This window comes from Erpetoichthys calabaricus, chromosome 10, assembly GCF_900747795.2.
Source record: "Erpetoichthys calabaricus chromosome 10, fErpCal1.3, whole genome shotgun sequence".
NCBI classification, from domain to species: domain Eukaryota; kingdom Metazoa; phylum Chordata; class Cladistia; order Polypteriformes; family Polypteridae; genus Erpetoichthys; species Erpetoichthys calabaricus.
Window position 1 is genome coordinate 46,075,110 of NC_041403.2, and position 22,802 is coordinate 46,097,911.

Consider the following 22,802-nt stretch of genomic DNA (forward strand, 5'->3'; position numbering starts at 1 on the left):
GTCGATGGGGACTATTCAGCTATAATGAACTTATAACACTAAATAGTGTTTCAGCTTTACGCTCCAAAAGAAATGACTCTATTTTCTTTTCCATATCTCAAAAATAAGAAAGTAATCTGTATGTTAAAGCAGCAATGGAGATTTTCTGGCAACAGGGAAAGAACATCTGAACATTTGAAAACTGCTATTATCCAACTTTCACAAAAGAAAAGTAAAGCTTGGAATATTTCTTAGCGAGTGCAATTTTTGTTCCTTTTGTTAATAATACATTACGTGGCATTTTCAAATTGCTAGCTTTTATCATTTTTTGCTCAGATGTAAAAAGAAATTCAAGGATTTCTATTTTTTTTTTTACATTTTTCCATTTTAACTTATTTGAGGATTTTACTTGATTGTGATTTTTTATGTAAAATGGATATTGAAAATATATCATTATAGAAATTAAATGCATTGCTGTGGTTGCAATGAAAAGCTGCTGCCAGGTATTCTAGCACCTGTTTCAAAGCTTATTACAACATATTATGACCCCACTGTATAGAAAAATAGTAAATCGTGTGCAAAAGCAAAAGAAAGTGGGATGTTCTTACTGTAAATGAATAAGAGAACAAATCACTGTTGTAATGAAAACCTGGTTAATATATTTAAGTACGTATATCAGTGAGCATTCCAACCAGTGGAATAATATAAAGAAACTTGGAAAGATGTTTCAACAGTTGAAGGAAAATTATATCTTGGAAGAGCCCCCATTTTGTCATTGAAAATAGTGTGTTATATTGGGTGACTGAGAGAAATGGCAAGTGGGCGACTCACTCACAACCCTACTCTCAGTGGCCATCTAAGGACAGACAAAACTGAAGAGTGGATCTTACGGTAGTTCCTTTTGATCAGGCGTAGTGGCCAAAATAGGGCTTCACTGGGACTCATGCCTGGAGTGTAAGTTTATGAGAAAAGTGAGGTTGGTTCACTCTCAGTGAGGGTTGCAACTATAAAAGTCAGCCAGGTTTCACCACTATATACTTGTATTAATGGACTATACCCTTTTTCCTCAGATTGATTTGCCTATCTTGACGGTTCACATTCACAAGTTACCTATACCTAACTGTAATGTGAATGCATCAGTCCTCTGAAATGGCACGCATGTGCACGTTGATTCATTTGTGCACAAGTCATCTGCATCTCCAATGACAAACAACATTATATTTGTGAAACAATTCATAGTACTTAAACTGACAAAATGGTTGTGTGGCTAGTGTATACATTGCATTTTGCTATGGAAGACAGCAAACAGTTCATCGGGTGCAAACGATTAGGTCTATCCATCCACCCATTTTCCAACCCGCTGAATCTGAACACAGGGTCACGGGGGTCTGCTGGAGCTAATCCCAGCCAACACAGGGCACAAAGCAGGAACCAATCCCGGGCAGGGTGCCAACCCACCGCAGGGATTAGGTGTAGAATACAAATAAAAACCAGCCTGCTAACTTTGACTGTTTTCACAGCTATTGCTGGCACTGAAATACCAAGAGATGTGTGGATACAAAAAAGGAGTCATCAATGTAGGGACTGTGGCTGTTGTCATGGCCGTAGCTCCACGCTATTGTTGTTTTGCTGCACTGCTGGTGCTGGTTGATGATGACAGTGCTTAGCCCATGAATGCAGACAAAAAAAAAGCACATGAATTCCGAGCTGACCACAAACTGGATACATATCTGATCTGTCCACATAACCCTGAAAACATCAAATTTGTGTCACATTAAGGCAAAAAATTGGATTTGAGTCACTTCAGCCTGGTAATATGAATGTAGTCAGAAATTTGACTTTTGTTACTCTCTGACAGAGGACCATAGAGGGCTAAATCCCTAGTAAACAATCAAAAATAACATCATATTTGTAATCACTGACCTTAAAATAGTCTAAAAAGAGATCCAACATGCATATGTTTGAAAATTGTCATTTTTAACCTAGCTGGAGTGGCTCTTAAAAGGTTATAACTATGGTAAAGCATGAAAATATTGATATATATATATTCCTGATCAGCAACCTTGAAATAACATTAAATAACAATTCATATGCCAATATTACTGTATTAGTTCTAATTTTCTTGAGGTTTTATAAAAAGGAGTACATTTGACCCCTCATATCCCATTAGCAGGTGAATTCCTGGGGTCAGTTGTTGTGGCATTCACAACTTCATGTTTTTCTGATCATTTTTGCTGAAGACACTTGTTGGTTTTCTCTTTAGCTTAAGGGAGTAATTCAGGTACAAAATATGGTCTAAAAATTGATTAAAAAAAGTATGTTTTTTTGGGCATAGAGAAGCACAAATAGGGGGCAACCAGAAATCTCAATGTCCTGTATAAAAAGACATCAAGACAAGTCAATGGTATATCAAAAGCAGGGGTGTTCTAACACCATTGAGTTAGGTGTGCCAGACAAAAAAAATGAATTGATTTCAAGGCATTCATAAGTAATTCTTATGAACACAGTTACCTTGGCTATGTAGTTGGAGGAGGGCAAATCAAGCCCCGAAATCAAAGATTCAGGTGGTTGAGGTCGTGCCAAGACCTAAAAAGTGCCTGCTCTCTAAGGTCAATCGTCATATTACTGCCTGTTTATATCGTAATATACTGAGAGTACTACGCCTCTGACAGATTTGACAAAAAAGGAAGCACCTAATACTGTGGCTTAGTCTTCTCAGGTGAAAACATTTTGCACAGCCCTAAAGACAGTGCTATTCTTAGACCCCATATTGACGACTCCAGATTTTTCACAATATTTTATTCAGCAGACAGACACATTTAAGAGAAGATCGTGGACAGTCCTGTTTCAGAACGACAATGGCATAGTCTATTGAGTGTTGTACCTTAGCTTGAAACTATTGCCACCAGAAATAAGGGATTCTGTGGTGCAGTGGGAGGCCTTCAATGGCCATAAAGTGTATGGCAAAACATTGCAGATATTATCTCCTGGAAAGGAACTTCATTTTGGTGATATGCCTCATTAAATGGATGGCTCAATTCCATGACATGAATTCCCATGTGACTAGGTGGTTTTTGGACGTTTTGGCATTCCACTTTACAGGCATGCACTGAGAATGCAGTCCTGGATGCATAGATTCATTTGGCTCTACATTATGGATCAGAGCCTGGCAGGAGGATTATGTCTTAGCTAACTCTGATTCATCACGACATCTGGAAAAGGGGCACAGGGAGAAAGCCAGAGCTAGTACAAAAAACTCTAGATGCCTCAAAGATTGTCTGCCCTTTTCCTTAAAATGATCTGGAAGACAGCACAAAGTGGCCATAGCCAGGAAGGCCCTGATGATGTACCTTTGAGGTACAGTATATAGAAAGATAGTATCTTCCAACCACATGACCATAGAGGAACTTTTATAGAAGCTGCTGGAAGAGGGATCAGAAATCTCATCTGACTGTAGCCAAGGCAGAAGCTCCACTCTGTGATAAGTAATGATGGGATCAATTCAATAAGAGAGAGAGAGACAGAAATAGAAAGAAACCTATATATTAAAGAAATTTTGAATTGACATACAAGATCTTTAAGACTCTAAGAAAGTAGACTGTAGACTGTTAAACTTCTTGGGAATTAATGCTGTGGTTGAGGCATCATTTCTCTTCTCTGTGGTTAGAGAGCTCCTACCAATCACTACATACTCTGTATATATCATCACTGTAAATGAAGATACAGTATATCATCATCATCTCAGCCATTATCTAGGTGAAGGCCTCTACCATACTAATCCAGAAATCAAAGTCAGCTGATTTGCTCATCCTCACACATGCAAATACCTTTATCTTGTCCACCCATCTTCCACTTAGACACCTTATTGGTTGTTTCTTGCTGGGAATCCAAAGGCTTGACATTCATCTTCCATCTTTTCTTCTGGTTATATGAGCAGCCCATCTCTATTTCATCTTCTTTACTGTCTCAGCAACACCTGCAACCTTTGTTTTGGATCTGATTCATTCATTTCTCATTCTATCTCTGTTTGTATTACCCAGAATACATTTTTCCATTGATCGTCAAGATTCTTCTAACTTTCTGGAAGTTTCAATATTCATACAAACCAACTATTCATACACCTGTAATCATTTAAAAAAGGTATTTGCGAGGATGATTCAATATCACAAACTTTCTTCTGTGACTTTGGAAGTCGTTTTCAGGTCCTTGAAATAGGACAAATTTGACATAAATATTAATGAGACAGATGATATAATTCTTTTCTCATCAAATGCAGATGAACTTCAATTAAAGATGCAGGAATTATCTACATATAACTTCAAGATAGGGCTAACAATTAATCTGAATAAGACTAAAGGGTTGCACAGTCAGCATGCTCCAAAAAAACAAATGTAAATTTGAATGGAGAAAAATCAGAATTGTTGTTGAATATGTTTATTTGGTCAACTGAAATCTAAAAGCAAAAAAAATAATTTTGATGCATCCGTAAAAATTTAAGTGTGTCATATTAAAGGCAGTGAATATTTATGCAGGCAATTATTTTGTGTTTTATATTTGTAATTAATTTAGATCACTTTGCAGAGATCTGTTTCCATTTTCACATTAAAGAGTCTTTTTCTTTAAATCAATTTCAATAAAAGGCAAATTGAATGCATTGTGATTTAATGTTTCTTAAGAATAAATTGTGAAATGTTCCATATATACAGTATATAAACATATACAGTGTACATACAGTATGGACACACATGTAATACAAATCAAGCCCTTTTAATCCAGATAGAGGTCACAGGGGACTGGAGCCTTTCCATGTGACAAAGTATATTTTCAATTAATTTATCTTACTTCTGTAAGCACATCATACCTCTTTGTAGACATTTTTTGCTTATTCTTTTTTCCAAATTCCTTTTGTAGTTCTCTTATTTTACATACAAATGTATATATATATATATATATATATATATATATATATATATATATATATATATATATATATATATATATATATATATATATTTATATGGAAGAGAAGGTCTGTGATATCGTTTGCATATTTGCAGCTGGAGATCCACAAAGGGAGAAAAATGAATCACGTATCATAAAGTAGTTTTTATTCCTGTGCTTTCAACCCCTGCCAGGAGTCTTCATCAGAGGATAATGTTTAAACTTACAAGAATCAAAGGCAAGATATAGCAAAAAATTATGTGGAGGGGGGTGGGGTTGAGTGGGGGAGGTGGCTAAGTCAGTGTGATCGGGGGGGGGGGGGGGGAGTATTGGGTGTACAGTTTATTTATTATGAATATGTTCTTCTTAAGTTTGCATATGCTGGATTTATGTCCGAGTGTCTGTTGATGGTGTTCTCATTTGATAACCAGGAACACGTATCCAGGAACATCGCAACGCCGTCAGAAGAAAGGACTCACTATCATTGATCTATACGCATACTAAATCAACAGGACATGCATTTAACTGGGACAATGTACAAGTAAAATTCAAAGCCAGTACTAAAAGTGCCAGAGAGCTGGCCGAATCTTGGTTATCAAATGAGAACACCATCAACAGACACTTGGACATAAATCCAGTATATGCAAACTTAAGAAGAACATATTCATAATAAATAAACTGTACACCCAATACCCCCCCCCCATCACACTGACTTAGCCACCTCCCCCATCCACGTAATGTTTTGCTATATATTGCCTTTGATTCTTGTAAGTCTAAGCATTATCCTCTGATGAAGACCCCTGGCAGGGGTTGAAAGCTCAGGAATAAAAACTACTTTATGATACGTGATTCATTTTTCTCCCTTTGTGGATCTCCAGCTGCAAATATATATACTGTATATATATATATATTTATATAAATTCATTAAGTAATCCGTTTGACTCCTACCAACTTTTTAGTTAAGGTATGTAAGCGGCATGAATGAAAGTGAAAACACTCTCAAGAGTAATCTGCAGGGCGGCATGGTGGTGCAGTGGTAGCGCTGCTGTCTCAAAGCAAGAAGACCAGGGTTTGCGTCCCTGGTAATTCCTGTTCTCCCCGAATCTGCATGCATTTTCTTTGGGTGCTCCGTTTTCCTCCCATAGTCCAAAGACATGCAAGTTAAGTGAATCGGTGACACTAAATTGGCCCTAGTGTGTGACTGGAGTTTATGAGTTTGTGTGTTAACCCTGCAATGGACTGGCCTTTTCCAGAGCATGTTCCTGCCTTGCAACTTATGCTGGTTGGGATAGGCTCCAGCATTTCCTGTGACCTTTTCCATGACAAAGCAGGTTAGAAAATGATTGACTGAAGTAATCTGCAATAAGTGCAATATCTAGAAGACTCAAGATCAAGACTTACAAATCAGTGATATGGCCAGGTCTGTTGTATGGAACTGAATGTTGACCTCTCAGTAAAAGACAGAACAATTGTATTTGCACTACTGAAATGAGGTTGGCAAGATGGATCAATGTAATTTCCAAGACTGACCATGTTGAAAGCAAGACTGCCAGGGACGGCCTAGAAGTTGCTCCAATGTCAGGAAAGGTAAGACAACACATATTACTCTTGTGAAAACGTGTCCCCTGATAACCAAAGCATCACATGCTAAGCCAGATAACAGAAGTAAAGCCAGCAGGCAAAAGATCACAAAACTCCTGGGTGGGAGTTGATTAGAACTTAGTTTTGTCAAGTTTGACTTGCTTGTATGGAACGTTACTTGCTTTTAATAAATTCAATAAAAAGTTATTTTTAACAAAAAGATTACACAACTATCAGTAATCATTAAAAAGACAGTTAGAAACAGCAAAATAACACATGAACCAAGTGAAGTTCAGTAATAGGAATTTAAAAATCACCAGCATTGTCATTTTAATTTCTCTTATCCTGTTGATGGTTGCAGTGGCAACACAACTAGCTGTGGGTGACAAGGTCACCTTATCCTCAGCATCATTTAACAAAAATATCTGGGGAATTCTCAAAAGAGCCTAGACCAACTGAGTGATATGAGCGCATCCTGTGCCCTGTACACTTCCTATGAGAGGTGCCTAGGAAGCATTTTAACTTCATGTGAAAACCACCTCAACTGACACTGCAGCTTCATTAACTTAGCGTTTGTGGTTTAAATTATCTGTAAATTTGTTGCCTGTTTGGAGTTTGCATTTTATCCCAGTGTCTGCATGGGCTTTTCTCTGGATACTTTGGTAATTTGGGTATTTTAACACTAAATTTTTGTCTCTAGCCTTTCATGACACACTACAGTCCTGGACTGGATAAGAGAAGTTTGGAATTGTGTGTATGTACAGTATTTATGTATATATGTATTTTATGGGAGATCAGCCCAACTACAGACAGACTGCAGTACACCCAATGTCCAAAACACACATGTTTATTTTCACCTTGCCTTTCCAGCACATAGTGCACAAATCAGCCATCAAATAAGCTCACAGTCCTTCTTTCTTTTCCTTTTCCTTTTATCTTCTCCTCTGCCACCTCCACTCCTCCCCTGCAATCTCTGTCCTCTGCCTCCTGACTCCAGTACCCCGAGTGGTGTGTGGCGGCCTCTTTTATACTGCCCCCCAATCAACTTCCAGCAGTACTTCTGGGTGTGGCAGTAGTGCTACATGGGAATCCAGCTCCTCTTCTGGCAACACTTCCGGATGTGGTGGAAGTGCTGCATGCCAAGGCTCCGGAGGTGTCCAGGCACCCCCTGCCGGTGGCTATGGGCTCCAGGAGGGTTGAGCTTCTAACGTCCAAGCCTGTGACCCCGATGCAACCCAGGGGGGCTGCCCTCTCGTGTCCCGGGGGAGGTACTGCTGTTGACATGTCCTCTCCCCCGGTCCTCTCCCTAAAAGGGCATCCCGACTAGGCAAGGACCCAGGCTGTATGTCACAATGTGTATGTCTTCTTCTGTTTGTAGAGGTGTTCTGTATTCATTACAGCTACAGTATATTTCATTTGTGTATTGGCAGTATTATGAAAAGGAAATATCCTCTGAATTCCTCTTTGCTTTCAACTATTTTATTTGCACAAAAAAATAAATACTGTACAGTAAACAAATTAAACACAGAAATTTGTCAAAGTGTTTGGGGTTTAACAGGCTAACCCCATTTACTACTGTAGGCAGAGGACTGAAATACATTTCTTAAAATGTTAAAAAATGCAGAAAGATTGCCCCACTATGCTGTTGGTCTTCCAAATGATGCATACTTCTTGTTCCTGTGGGCTTTTGAGGTGGAACTACTGGAAGGGAAAGAGTCAGAGTAGAGGTCACTGCTCATCATCTGGGTTATCTTCCTGGCTGAGGGCAGAAAGCAAGATGGGTAAGACAATGTACTACACTAATATAAATACTGTATGTGTACTGTATGGGCGGCATGGTGGTGCAGTGGTAGCGCTGCTGCCTCGCAGTTAGGAGACCTGGGTTCGCTTCTCGGGTCCTCCCTGTGTGGAGTTTGCATGTTCTCCCCGTGTCTGCGCGGGTTTCCTCCGGGTTCTCCGGATTCCTCCCACAGTCTAAAGACATGCAGGTTAGGTGGATTGGTGATTTTAAATTGGCCTTAGTGTGTGCTTGGTGTGTGGATGGGTATGTGTGTGTCCTGCGGTGGGTTGGCACCATGCCTGGGATTGGTTCCTGCCTTGTGCCCCGTTTTGGCTGGGATTGGCTCCAGCAGACCCCCGTGACCCTGTGTTCAGATTCAGCTGGTTGGAAGATGGATGGATGTACTGTATATATATATATATATATATATATATATATATATATATATATATATATATATATATATATATATATATATATATACATATACTATATACTGTATAATATATATATATATATATACACACACACACAAGTGGGTCTCGGGTTACAGATAAGCTCAGTTCATGAAGGTATTCTTAATCTGTTAAATCAGAACTTGCACTGAAAAACTCCCATTGAAGTAAAGTCAGCAACAATGCATAATGCTGTATTAATTATTGTACATATTTTTTTTTAAATGTATTAATAAAATATCAGTGATACTATATTAATTTACTTTAAATCACAAATAAATTTAACTTTGAAACATGGGTGTATATAGTCAGTCAGTCAGTCATTCTCCAACCCACTATATCCTAACACAGGGTCACGGGGGTCTGATGGAGCCAATCCCAGCCAACACAGAGCGCAAGGAAGGAACAAAAACCAGGCAGGGCGCCAGCCCACCGCAGGGTGTATATAGTATGTCAACCTTATGCTTAAACATCCTACAATTTTGTTATAATAATACAGCACCTCATGGAGTTGGTAAAGGTTTAATGATGGCACAAAAATCCATCAGTAACTGATGATTGCGTGACGAGTTGGGTGTCGGTTGAAGAAGGTTGCTTCCTCCTCCCAGCAGTTACTCTCCCTGAGACAGCAGGGCTGGGATGCACACGTAGGATTGCTGGGATTTACAAGAAGTGGGTTTTACCGCTCAGCTACACTGCCAGCTGACAACTGAAGTGCTTAAACGCGACTGGGCTTATTTTCCGGTTACATCCAGAAACACGTGTGCACATAAGCACAAAAAGGAAAAGAAGATGGTGACTGTGCCTCTGAGTTTGTTATGGCTTCTATGTGTTTGCTACATTTCTAGGTAAATAACAAAAGTCACCACTTGACAATTAACTAAAATTCTGTTAAAAAGTTGAAAGTTGTTGGTTTTATGTGCTCAGTCATACCTGAGGAATTTCTGTAAGTCAAGACTGCCGCAACCCGAGACCTGCCTGTATTTTAATTTACATAAACATATATTTTGTATGTTATACTGTACATGTATCATGTATTGTATATATGTACACAATGCATATAAGCTAAAGATGTTCCACATGTTTTCATAAATATATTTTCCGTTTGTTTTTCAAGAGATTATTCTCTATTCTGATACATTCAGATCCTCTGAATTCCTCCTGGCTTTCTAGTACCACTGCTGTGAGCTTGCATGTCTTAAATTGCTTTCAGTTCTATTAGATCTGTCCCACACACTTCTTAATGAAAAAGGGCAATTTCTGCCCGACTATGCTCTTGGCAGTGTGTCAAAATGGGCTTCTGGTATTGATTTGGAGCATGTTATCTTTTTTTCCTCCAGAGTTCAACATTGTTATAATTAAAAAATATATATAAATGTAATGTTGTCTAAAACCTCTAAAACAAATTGTTACAGCTGCTTTTCTCATGCTTGGTTGGTTGGTTTCGGTCGTCAGCGCTGATACGTTCACGATTCTCATAAACCTCCTCTGTAACATGCAGCAGTGTAAGTCTTGGTGGAAGGGATTCTGTTTGTTTTTATCGTTTCCTAGAAAGATTTGTTCTGAGTTATGCAAAGCATCTGTTCAAGTCAATTTATACCTACGGAAACTGAACACGAGAAAAGAGCTTTTGTTTGTGTTTTTAATGTAAATAAAATATGCAAAATATATATTTTGGAATTATGCAAAATTTATGTTGCTGTTAATGATGTTAAGTAGTCATAAGCTGAAATGTTCAAATATTTCAAATGATTCTGACACTCGGAATGTTAAATATGCAGGAACATAAGTCTGGGCTTCTCCTAAAGCAATCCAGAAAGGTCAGTCAGGACTTTTATTGTGTGTCTTTAAATGTTTTATTTATGGGAAAGAAATATCATTATACCAGCTCCACTGGGATCACAGGAAGGCTTTGCAAATATAAACTGCATCTAATTAAAAAGCAACACAGCATCTGAACCTGTTTTTGGGCAAGGAAACATTCATCATGAATTTATATTTTAATGATTAACTTCAGGCTATGCAAGATACAAATAACTTTTTTTTTTTTTTAATAAAGCATAGATTTTTTTTCAGGTTAAGAATGAATAACAACAGGTTGTCTCTGGTTGTCTAATTTTTTTCTGCCAAAACACAACAGCTACAGAATTCCTTGTAGTATCATACATATTTTATTTAACGTATGCATTAAGATTTCATTGTGCTGTATCTGTAATACAGAACAAATAACCCTGCTATGTATGCCTATGTTTTTACTAAACCTTAAAGATTGTGACAAATTTGACAAAATGGGACGTCTGCTTTAGTAGTGGCCTTGGAAATGAAAAATTGGAGAATTGTGCTGTACAAACCAGGCCTTAGCACTTGACATGAGGCTGTGTTGGAAACATGGCTGTAGCACATTTGTGAGAATTTGATCATCTGTAAAAGAACTAAAATAGATACCTACATATATTCTAAAACCTGTTTAATCCAATTCAGAATTGTGGAGGAAGAATCAGATGCACAGAAATATTAGAGAGCCAAAGGGTCTGCTTTTGAACAGCAATATGCTACTGCATAAGTAATATTTAATAAATGTGAATAGAAGACCTTAGCCTGAATCCTTATCAGTGATCCATTTGAACAAATGCCTCCACTAGCTTTTTTATCACTGCAGATGACTTCAAAAGAAAAAAGCTTGTATTTTGCTGTCCGTTATGGCATACATGAGTGGAGTTGCAGTAATACTAATTATCAAAATCCAGGAACCTTATTTAAAGTACATATAAAAAGTGCTTTTTAAAATGAAATAACCTTGAAATCCTAGTGCAATGCTGTAGAGTAAATTGCTGAGCAGCATATAAGGCATACTGGCTCAAATGTAAACATTGCTCTGCTGCTTCAATATCGAATGGTGACAATCCTGAGTGGCCATAATCCTGAATTGTTTGATTTTTAATATCTTATGTATGTAGACTATTTATTTTTCTTTGCCAATTTTTAAATTGACAACTATGCTTACTTGCAGTGTCTCTACACAGAAGTGTATATAAGGCGGAGTGATGTCTCTGTGGCTAAGGATCTGCGTTGGTATCTGGAAGGCTGATGGTTCAAATCCTGCTAATACCAGAAGTGCCTTTAACCTGAAATTTGCTCCAGAGATGCTGTACAATGGCTGATCCTTAACTCTGACCCCTAAAGGTCAAGCAATAAGGCATTTTCCCCTTGGGGATTAACAGAGTATATCCAATCAAAAAAAAAAAAAAAAAATATATATATATATATATATCTATATATATAGATATATATATAGTGAAAGCCCAGGGCCCGTACAGCCCCCATAACCCTGACACAGACAGGCAGGGGACAGGCTTTGCACACAACACACGATTTATTTTCAATTGGGGAGCGTTTCACCCTGCGCCCCACAGCACAGTACATAAAGAACATAGCCCAATACAGTCCCTTTTGCCGCCAGTGCTTTCCCCTCCACTCCACCTCAGGCATTGTCTTCTTTCTCCCAACTCTGGCCCTTGAGTGGTGTTAACTGGCCCCTTTTTATAGGGCACCTGGAAGGAACCCAGGTGCCCAACACTCTTCTTCCAGCCGCACTTCAAGGTGTGGCAGAAGTGCGGCCAAATAGGGCCCTGAAAACATTCATGCGCCCCCTGCCGGTGGCCATGGGCCCCAACAAGGTTGAGCTTCCATGCTCACAACCTGTGGTCCTGTTGCCCTCTATTGGTCCAGGGGAGAAACATTCTTAAAAATACACTCTCCCCCAGTCCTTCCATACCTTGGGCGGCCGGGTAAGGGCTCCGGCCGTCCTCCACAATACATATATATATATATATACAGTATATATATACATATATTTATATTTATATATATATATGGTTGAAATAGTTTACTGTCAAATAATGCAAAGAGTACGCGACACGTGTTTCGCCCTAATTCTGGGATCATCAGGTGTACACACTCACTGCATTCCCTCTCGAGAATCGAACCTCGGACGTCAGCGCTAGAGGCGAAGCCCCTAACGTTGCGCCACGGCAAGTGGTTCGTTCATTTGACAGCATGTAGATCGGGGTAATTACATTCATGGCATTCGTAGTCTGAATCACAATCTGATTGTTTGGGTGGTTACCTACCAGGTAACGCTTGTGGTTGGTCAGCAAGTTGGGCGAAACACGTGTCGTGTACTCTTTGCATTATTTGACAGTAAACTATTTCAACCATTCTATGATCTGCTTCTCGCAACTGAAAGAGGGCACCGTGGTGGATGTTAGCCGACTTGCTGACCAACCACAAGCGTTACCTGGTAGGTAACCACCCAAACAATCAGATTGTGATTCAGACTACGAATGCCATGAATATATATATATATATATATACATACAGTGGAACCTCGGTTCATGACCATAATTCGTTCCAAAACTCTGGTCGTAACCCGATTTGGTCGTGAACCAAAGCAATTTCCCCCATAGGATTGTATGTAAATACAATTAATCTGTTCCAGACCATATGAACTGTATGTAAATAGATATTTTCTTTATCTTTTTAAGCACAAATATAGTTAATTAAACCATAAAATGCACAGCGTAATAGTAAACTAAATGTAAAAACATTGAATAACACTGAGAAAACCTTGAACAACAGAGAAAAGTAACACTGCAATAGTTTGCGCTATAGCGCTACCAACCGCTGGCTAAAAACACTTTTTTTAAATGAGTTTTAAGCACAGGGAAAAAAAATGAACATTTGAAAAAATCCATAATTTAATAAACCACCAAGAAAAGTAACATTGCAACAATGCACGCTACGAACCGATCGCTGTAAACAGAAGTGAAAACAAAAACAAGCCCAGTGCATTCTTTAACTGCCTTCCTACCTTATGCGTCCAGGCCTCTCTCTCACGCTGCCTGTGTGTCTCTCTCTCTCGCGCCTGTGTGTGTGTGTCTTTCTCTCGCGCCTGTGTGTGTGTCTCTCTCGCACGCCTGTGTGTGTGTCTCTCTCTCTCTCGTGCCTGTGTGTGTGTGTCTCTCTCTCGCACCTGTGTGTGTGTGTGTCTCTCTCTTGTGTGTGTGGCGCTCTCTCGCTCTCTCTCTCTTGCTCGCTGCACAGGAAATGCACAGGGAGAGACTGAACATGTACAAACCGAAAGGGAACCTGGCTTGTTCGTATACCGAATGTGTGGTCATGAACAGATGCAAAAGTTTGGCAAATTTTTTGGTCGTAAACCGATTTGTACGTGTTCTGAGACGTTCGTGAACCGAGGTTCCACTATATATATATATATATAGTACATGCACAGTAAATTCAGAAGTTTTTCAGACCTCTTCATCTTCTAATTTTATTTTGTTTTAGATTTAATTTTAAATGGATACATTTGCCATTTTCTCCCATGATCCTACACTTGCAGGGAAAACTCAGGGATTGGCAGCAGCTTTGGCACTCCAGCTACTGTAAAAATACCTCACACTGGTGCTGAGGTATCCCCTATTCCATGGTTGCACTTGGGTCCTAATTACGGATGCTGAGGTGGTTCCTCGTGTGGTGGGTGTGGCAATATGCAGTATCAGTAATAATAATTCATTACATTTATATAGCGCTTTTCTCAGTATTCAAAGCGCTATCCACACAGGGAGGAACCGGGAAGCGAACCCACAATCTTCCACAGTCTCCTTACTGCAAAGCAGCAGCACTACCACTGCGCCACCTGTGAGGATCAGTGCACGCTCCCATCCAACTCTGCACTCAATAACTGATAATGACAATGTGAAAATATATTTTCAAGAAGGTATGTAAAAAGTGAAGGTGTCTGAATACTTTCTGAAATGTTTATATACATCTTGTTCTGTGTAACATTGCCACTACATCCTGTTTACAGTACATATGCAACCCTCATTGCCAAGTCATTTAGAAGATTTCCATGGTGGTGACCTGCAGGTGGTCAACATCTGAACTGCAACATCTGGCCCAGCAGCGGTCTTCTTACAGCATGAGCTAATGGGAGAGATCCTTTTCTCAGCTGCACAGAGGCTGCTTCTGAACACTGCGAGTGGAGTGCCTCCTGGTGACATCAGTTGAGCTCTGTGTGTCAGAATGGAGCCTGGACTCACCCTCAGCCTCTCCTTTCACATGCTTTTTTGTTGCTAGCCACACCTATCTATATCTGTTGCTTGGCAACACCAAACCTACTACAGTCAGGTGATGCAGGGGCAAAAGAAATAAAACACTATTGTGCATTTCTTCAGTATTTCCATCTATTCTATCCATTTGTTTGGGTTTTTATTTAATGTTTTGATCTGTTGAAGTTCTTTTTGGAATAATCATTTTGACTTAGTATTTTTGGAAAACGTAGTGTGTCTGTGCTGTTTTTTCTTTATTACTTTCTTTGACAGTTTATGACTTCATTTTGGATTATGATGGAAAGAAAATAATTTTGTGTTTTATGTGCTTCTCCTTCTTTGAGGTGTGAAGCCACAGTTTAGCCTCACTGAACTCTCCAACTTTGTGACTTGACTTTCACATTGCTGACACCTGTGTTGAGATGTCTTCCTGAGCAGTAGATGTGGTGAGTTGGTGTAGAACCACAAAAATGGCAGTACAAGCCAAGAGCACAGCTCTCCAGTGGGCTACAGCAGTTGATATTACCTTATTTTATCACCATTGAGAGCCTTGAACAACAATGACTAAAGAATTCTAAAATAATCAAGCAGTTGTTCTTTATTTTATAGGGTCCTATTAACAGCATGTGCCATCCATCCATCCATCCATTTTCCAACCCGCTGAATCCGAACACAGGGTCACGGGGGGTCTGCTGGAGCCAATCCCAGCCAACACAGGGCACAAGGCAGGAACCAATCCCGGGCAGGGTGCCAACCCACCGCAGGGCATGTGCCATTAAAAGTAATTTTACGCAGCAGAAAATGACATAATACACTATTACATACAGTATCCATACAGATTACTTTAATATCTCAAAGTCATGCATGTTAAAGTAAATGACAATTCTAAATTAGCCCAGTGGCCTTGACTGTGTCTGCCCACAATTGGCTCCTGCTTTCTGCCTGATTCACAGCCTCTCTACAGCCTTGTGGTGGCTAAACTAGGTTTAGAAAGTTGGTAAATAAAATTTGTAAAATGAACCAGTGAGTGAAATTGCAGTAAACTAAAAATAATATATTATGGATTCCAAACAGGTGCTGAGACACAGCACCAAGCATTTTCAATCCTGAACAGAAAAATATAAGGAGTTGGGAAAATGTGGAGTAGAATAAAGGATCCTAGAGTGCAGTAATGCCGAAAATAAAGCACTGGGAAGAAAAAATAAAAATGCAGAAGACAGAATGAGAAAGAAGAGAGTGTGAGAACAGATTGTAGACCTGGTGTTTTCTTTTTTCCTTGACATCTCCTTTGACCCTAGCAAAACAATATGTCTGCTGTGCTTATGGGAAAATAATAGTGACGACAGGCCTACATACCTGCCAATCTTGTTGTCAAGTTCTTTATCTCCATCGCTGACACAATATAATGAAATCTGTTATTATTACGGTAAAGTTCACAACAGACTCCTCTTTAATTTTACTTGAATCAGGTTTCTTGAATTTATTGCATGAAATAATTTATTCTTGTTTAATTATAGCAGTCAGAACTGTTCCGCCTCTGTGTCTTTTCTCCTAATCTGTCTTTCATCACAGGGTCCAGCCATTGAACCTTTCCAGGGATATTAGATTGTAATGGGTATACTGTAAGTACATTTTGTTTGTGATTGTCTCTCTCTCTCACACACACAACCTAAAACATGACAAAAGTTTACTTTGGCTTATAGCGTATACTACCGGTAGTGCAGCCACCTGTTGAACTTCACAGTGGACTTCATATTAGAACATTAGAACACTCTAGACGAGAACAGGCAATTCAGCCCAACAAAGCTCGCCAGTCGTATCCACTCATTTCTTCCAAAAAAACATCAAATCGAGTTTTGAAAGTCTCCAACATTTTACTGTCTACCACACTACTTGGTAGCTTATTCCAAGTGTCTATCGTTCTTTGTGTAAAGAAAAACTTAATAATGTTTGTACGAAATTTACCCTTAACAAGTTTCCAACTGTGTCCCCGTGTTCTTGATGAACTCATTTTAAAATAACAGCCTCGATCCACTGGACTAATTCCTTTCATAATTTTAAACACTTCAATCATGTCACCTCTTAATCTTCTTTTGCTTAAACTATATAGGTTCAGCTCTTTTAACCTTTCCTCATAATTCAACCCCTGTAGCCCTGGAATCAGCGTAGTAACTCTTGGACTATTAGGACTGCACATGCTGGCTAATCACTTCTCAATGGATATCCTGCCAAATTGATTAAGTATTCATTTATCAGTTTAATCTAGATTTTTCTGGATGAAAAAATAAATAAATATACAATTTAAACAACTGTGAAAGCATAGGCTGTGACACATGTTCTACATATAGTACTCTTATATTAAGCAGCTGGCAGTTAACATCCATCCATCCATTATCCAACCCGCTATATCCTAACTACAGGGTCACGGGGTCTGGTGGAGCCAATGGCAGTTAACATATGAATGTAAATGCACAATAATATTTTTTAAAGTATTAGACATTTAATGTGAAGAAGAATTCTATCAAAAACAAGTTAACTGCCATCTCTATTAATAAAAGGTACTATCTATCAGAGAAAATATAAAAAAGAAGAGAATGCAAATCTCTATTACAATCCTTGTAAAGAGTTTGCCTCAGTTTTATCACAGTATACCCTGTAGTGGACTGACACCCCATCCAAGGATGGTTGCTGCCTTCTGAAATTGTTGTAAGCAGTTTCACTAAATGAGTACATTAATAATATGAATATTGTAGGAGGAGAATGGGCATCCCTGCTGGATTGGAGGAAGTTTCTTTACCCGTAAGGGAGGCCGGTATAATGATGCAAGCGAATTGGCTCAGTGGTGCCCCCTTGTGACCACAATATATTAACTTTTAGTATATTAAAATTAATGAGGTAGTAATTACTTGAACCAGCTTTGCGCTGCTCTTCTCACTATAAACAAATGAACATACCTCTGCTGATTCATCTGTCAAATGTCTTACATTTGCAGATGACATCACCCTAATAGACCCTATTTCAAATAATGATGAGTCTATGTACAAATGGGAGGCAGAACAGCTGACAGTGTTTTGCAGTCATAATAATTTGGATCTTAACATTCAAAAATCTCAGCAGATGATCATAGATTTTCTGGAAACAACCAGCTGCTCACCTATCACTTGAAGTAAATGGCTTATCCGTTGGGATGGCATAGTCATTTAAGTTTCAAGGGCACTGTGCTGTCACAAAGCCTTAAGTGGTATGAAAACATCACATTTATTTTCAAGAAAGCCCATCAGAGAATGTTCATTTTGCACCTTTTTGAATAAACTGAATTTCACCCTAGAGATATTAGTCCAGTTCTACACAGTTATTTTCGAGTCCATTCTGACCATATCTACATCTGTCTGGTTTGGTGCCGCCTCAGCTCAGGCTAAGGCCAATCTGCTGTGCACCATCAGAACTTTTGAAAGGATCATAGTCTGTAACTTACTGCTCATTCTAGTCCTATATGAGTCCAGAGTAAGAATGTTCTGAATCCTAATGTGTTTTTAGAATTTCTCTGTCCGGTAAGGTGTTTGAGTGAGACCTAAGTTAAATTTTAAAATATTTTATATTCATATGCTATTTTAAATTGACAAATCATAAGTGTAGTTATTTTTGATAATTTCCTGTGCGTCACCTCAGGGTTATCATTCTAAGGTCCTGCAGCATTCAGCCACCACACTGAGACTCCACTTGCCTTGGTAACGCTTTTCGATGTTAGAAATGGTAGGATTAAATCATTTGCCATGTTCACCACAAACCACACCGAGGTTTTCACAGAAAAAATCGAAGAAATTAATCTGCAGTGACATATGGCATCTCATTGTTTGGTATGACTTGAGAAGGTCACTCACTATTTCAGAATAGTTTTCAGCCTTAAAATTTTACTGAAAGTTTGAGCAGACATCTTTGAAGTTCTGCTCTGCATTGCAGCTTTCTCAACTTCATTTAACTAATTTTCAAAACACTCATCTTTTAACAATTCCCTGATCTGAGGATCTTCAAAAATGCCTTCCTTAGTCTTGGCAAGAAATATATTACTCAGGTACATGAATCCTGTTTGTGCTCTATTCATTGTTTTTACAAAGTTTTTCATAAGTCCAAGTTTAATATTCAGAAGAGGATATACCCTAAAGTGCAATCAACTTTAGAACTCTACAGATATACTGAACATTTTCTAATAGTAACTTCATGTTGTTATATGACTCATTTATGTTAGTAGCATCTATTATAGGTATGGAAGGGAATTTATTTCTGGTATGGAGAAGGCCAGCTTCCAAACTGACTTTTGAGGAATCAGTGAAACGCCACCTATCCATGTTGTGTCTTTGGCCATAATTCTCCATCACTGAATTTAAAAAATAATAATGTAATAGGTATTCATATTTGAGAAATATTGATTTATTTGTTTATTAATATTTTTAGCAATGAAGCAGTGGGATTGAATGCCCTCACTAGCACCGATATCAACAACACCTTTCCATAGGCTCTTCCTTCTTTCTTCCTTCCATTTATAACACAAGATGACATTAAAAAGATGAAAATATGAAGGTGATGTCACAAGAAAACTACGCCCTATAGAAAAAAATGTTCATATTTGAATTCAGCATTTTAATGTAAGCTTAGAACATCCATCACAAATTGTTGTTGACTAATATGGTCAAAATAAATGTTAGGGTGCTAACCCAGCCATCCCGATTTTTTCAAACAAAATTAGAGAATGCAAAAGCACAATGGCATCAAAACCACAACATGATAGCCTCCTTCAAGCTTGAGGCAAAGTAAACTTGTTATTAGGTAATAGAGGAGCTCCGTCTTTTCAGTGGCTTGGATGTGATTTCATGGTCCAGGGTCCGGAAGGGGTGGAGTAAGTTGCCATCACTGGACAGTTTCTCAGTACTGTGTGGGAAAAGTAAAGACAACAAAGTTAGCAGCAGCACCTCATCTTGGCCCAGGGTAGAACTACATACCTGGGAGGAACTCAGAGGGTGACCCTTTAACGCACATGCATGACTCTGGTAAATAAACTTTCCTTCTTTACCAAGTGCAATACCAGCTGGAATACCTTGGCAGCACCGCAAACTGATCAAAAAGCAGAAGTAGTTCTGAGCTTCTCTTGTGGTCACATGTACAGAGGCACATAGACATGTATACCACAATCCTTGGGACCAAATTAATGTTGACTAGTGAATTGATATACTTTCCTTCTTTACCACATGCAAGTTTTTGATCATATGTATAGAAGTACTAACCCAAATTTTTATCCAACTAACTTGTAAACTATGGTAACAAGTGTTCACATAATCCTAAGAGACACAGCAATGAACAAACCTGGTCATTTTTTACTCCTTGCACTTAACTTTTGGTTTGATTTATGACATATAATGATTATTGTGATATAAGATATAAGCACAGTAGAAGTACAGTGGTACAGTCATTACCCCTGCTTTGACCAACAGATTACACTTTGACCTATCTGAAATGTTTCATTATGGCTCTTTTTTCTACTCACGACACAGAAACAACTTCAGATTATTTTGTCATTAAACTTATAATTGTTTTTATTTTGTTTTTTGTGCTTTGTTCCATGAAATACTAAGATTATTGTGATTTAAGATATAAGCATAGTAAAGGTACAGTGATTTAGTCATTGTCACCGCTGTTTCAGGCTTGTATTCTACTGAAGTTCCCCATTGTCCATATGTGCTCTTCTCTTTAAACATCTCATAGATTGACAACTCAAAACATAGTTAATAAAATCTTCACATAATTGGGAACTGCCACCTGTTCTGGTTACAGAAAATCTTTACACATTTGGGAACCGCAGCCTGTTCTGGTTACATTACATGCAGCTCAGGAACCAAGCCATTACTGGACATCAACCAATTGCAGGACCCACTTACTCATAAAAGTGTAGTTCAGAGTCACCACTCAATGTAAGGCAAGCATCTCTGGGATGTGTGAAAAAGATGGGGTTGAAAAAATATCTACCACAAACATGGCAAAAACATGCCGACTCCACACATATAGTGACAGAGCTGGAATTCTAACCCAGTCTTCTGCAATTGTGAGGCAGCAGCACTAACAAGTTCTCCACTGTACCACTCAAAAACATATAAGGACTTGTCAAAATAAATTGCATGTGTCTAAGTAAAGGTATATCTATTCCTGGTGTGTTTTTTCTCTTTTTTTAAGCCCTAGTTTTACAGTTTTCTTTCAGCTCTTTTTAATGGATTATACCGTTTTTAAGACATAACATTTATTCCTATTGATCATTATATTTTTTGGTAGCCAAACTTTTTTATTTTGTGCAGCCTAGTTATTTCTTTTGTTTCTCTAATATCTATTAATGTTATATTCCATAGACTTGTAAATTAGACACTTTTTAAGTCAAGATCTATATTCTTAGATGTACCATATCCTAAGCAGTTCAATAATTCAGTAAAGCTTGAAAGGAAATGTTTCACTGGCTAGGAATACCAGCTGCAGCTTGTCTGACTGACTGCATGGCAGCACCTCAAACTGATCAAATAGCAGAAGCTGTTCCGAGCTTCCCCTGTAGAGACTTGACAGCTAACAGACATTCACTCTGCAGGTTTGTAGTGATGATGACTAGTTACAAGTCGAGGCTGGAGTACGTGCCTAGCGTATCCCAAAGTGTATATGTAGAGATTACCTAACATGCTACGTCATGCAGCTCTTCATGGTTTCCTATGCAGTATAAAAAATAAGAAACTGATCGACTGACTGATTAGTAAGAAAGCTTTTATTTTACTGCCAGGCATGATGAAATATTTGTACCAATGCATTTTTACATTATGAATGTAGTGGAAAGCGCAAGGGGAATCATTTCAAATGTTACGTGAGAAAACTGCAAAGCTACAGTGGAACTGGCCATGAGGCCTGCAAGCTCTGTTAACTTGTCTCTCTGAGTACGAGTCAATTTTTTGGTATAATTTCTAACGTTCTTTTAATACATTTTAAAATTAAATTCTCTTTCATCTGCTGGGAACTGGAGCAGTTTATTGAAGCTTATGTAAGACTCTGTGTTGTGTCGAAACGCTGTTCATTATTCTTTTTGAATACTGCAAAGATGGTTCTCATGTGTGTCTGTGATGTCCCTGCCAATGAGGAGATTGGGTGTGACAGGGGTAGCACCCCTAACAGTATGTGTTAATGATACTTTTAGATCAATATTTCATTTTTTTTTCTATTTTAGACTTAAAGGAGCAATCTCAAGGAGAACTGCCTGGGGTTTGGTTTCACACATGCACTGACCGCACACCTGCAGGTACCGTATATATTGTATATAAAGTTATTTCTTCTAAAAGCTGGTTTAGTGTGCTGTATACACTACTTGGGCTAAACCCAGTGACCGTGCAGGAAGCAGTAATCTATACAGAGCACATTATTAGTTTCCAGTATTTAACAAGGTTTTTCTTAGATGGCTCAGCCCGAAGGATGACTTCAGTTGCATGTAAGAAGCTTGATGATAGAGAACCTGCTGTAATTTACAGTCTATTTAGGGTTTTGTCTTCTGGGTGCCATACCACTCCATCATTGTTCCTTTTCTTATTGTTTGAGCTCCATGAAACAGCTTGGTGTTTTACACTGTTTTAAGGAAAAACAGATTACATGCTTGGCACATCCAAGTAGTAAGAAACTTTCTTAGAGGTGAGAAGGCAGTGTAGCAAGGTGATGAAGGCATTATATTGCATCCTACAATAATGCGGGTTCAGTTTCCATCACTGATACCTATTAATGCTTTGCTTGTACAAAAGGTGCTCTCATATTTGGATGGATGAACATCCACATGGTGCGCAAAGGACTGTTCTTTGAAAGGGAACTATCATCATTTTTACCATTTAGTGCTGTAGAGCCAAACAGAAAAGCGCTAATAAAGTCTTGCAGTATAAGCAGGAGAGCAGA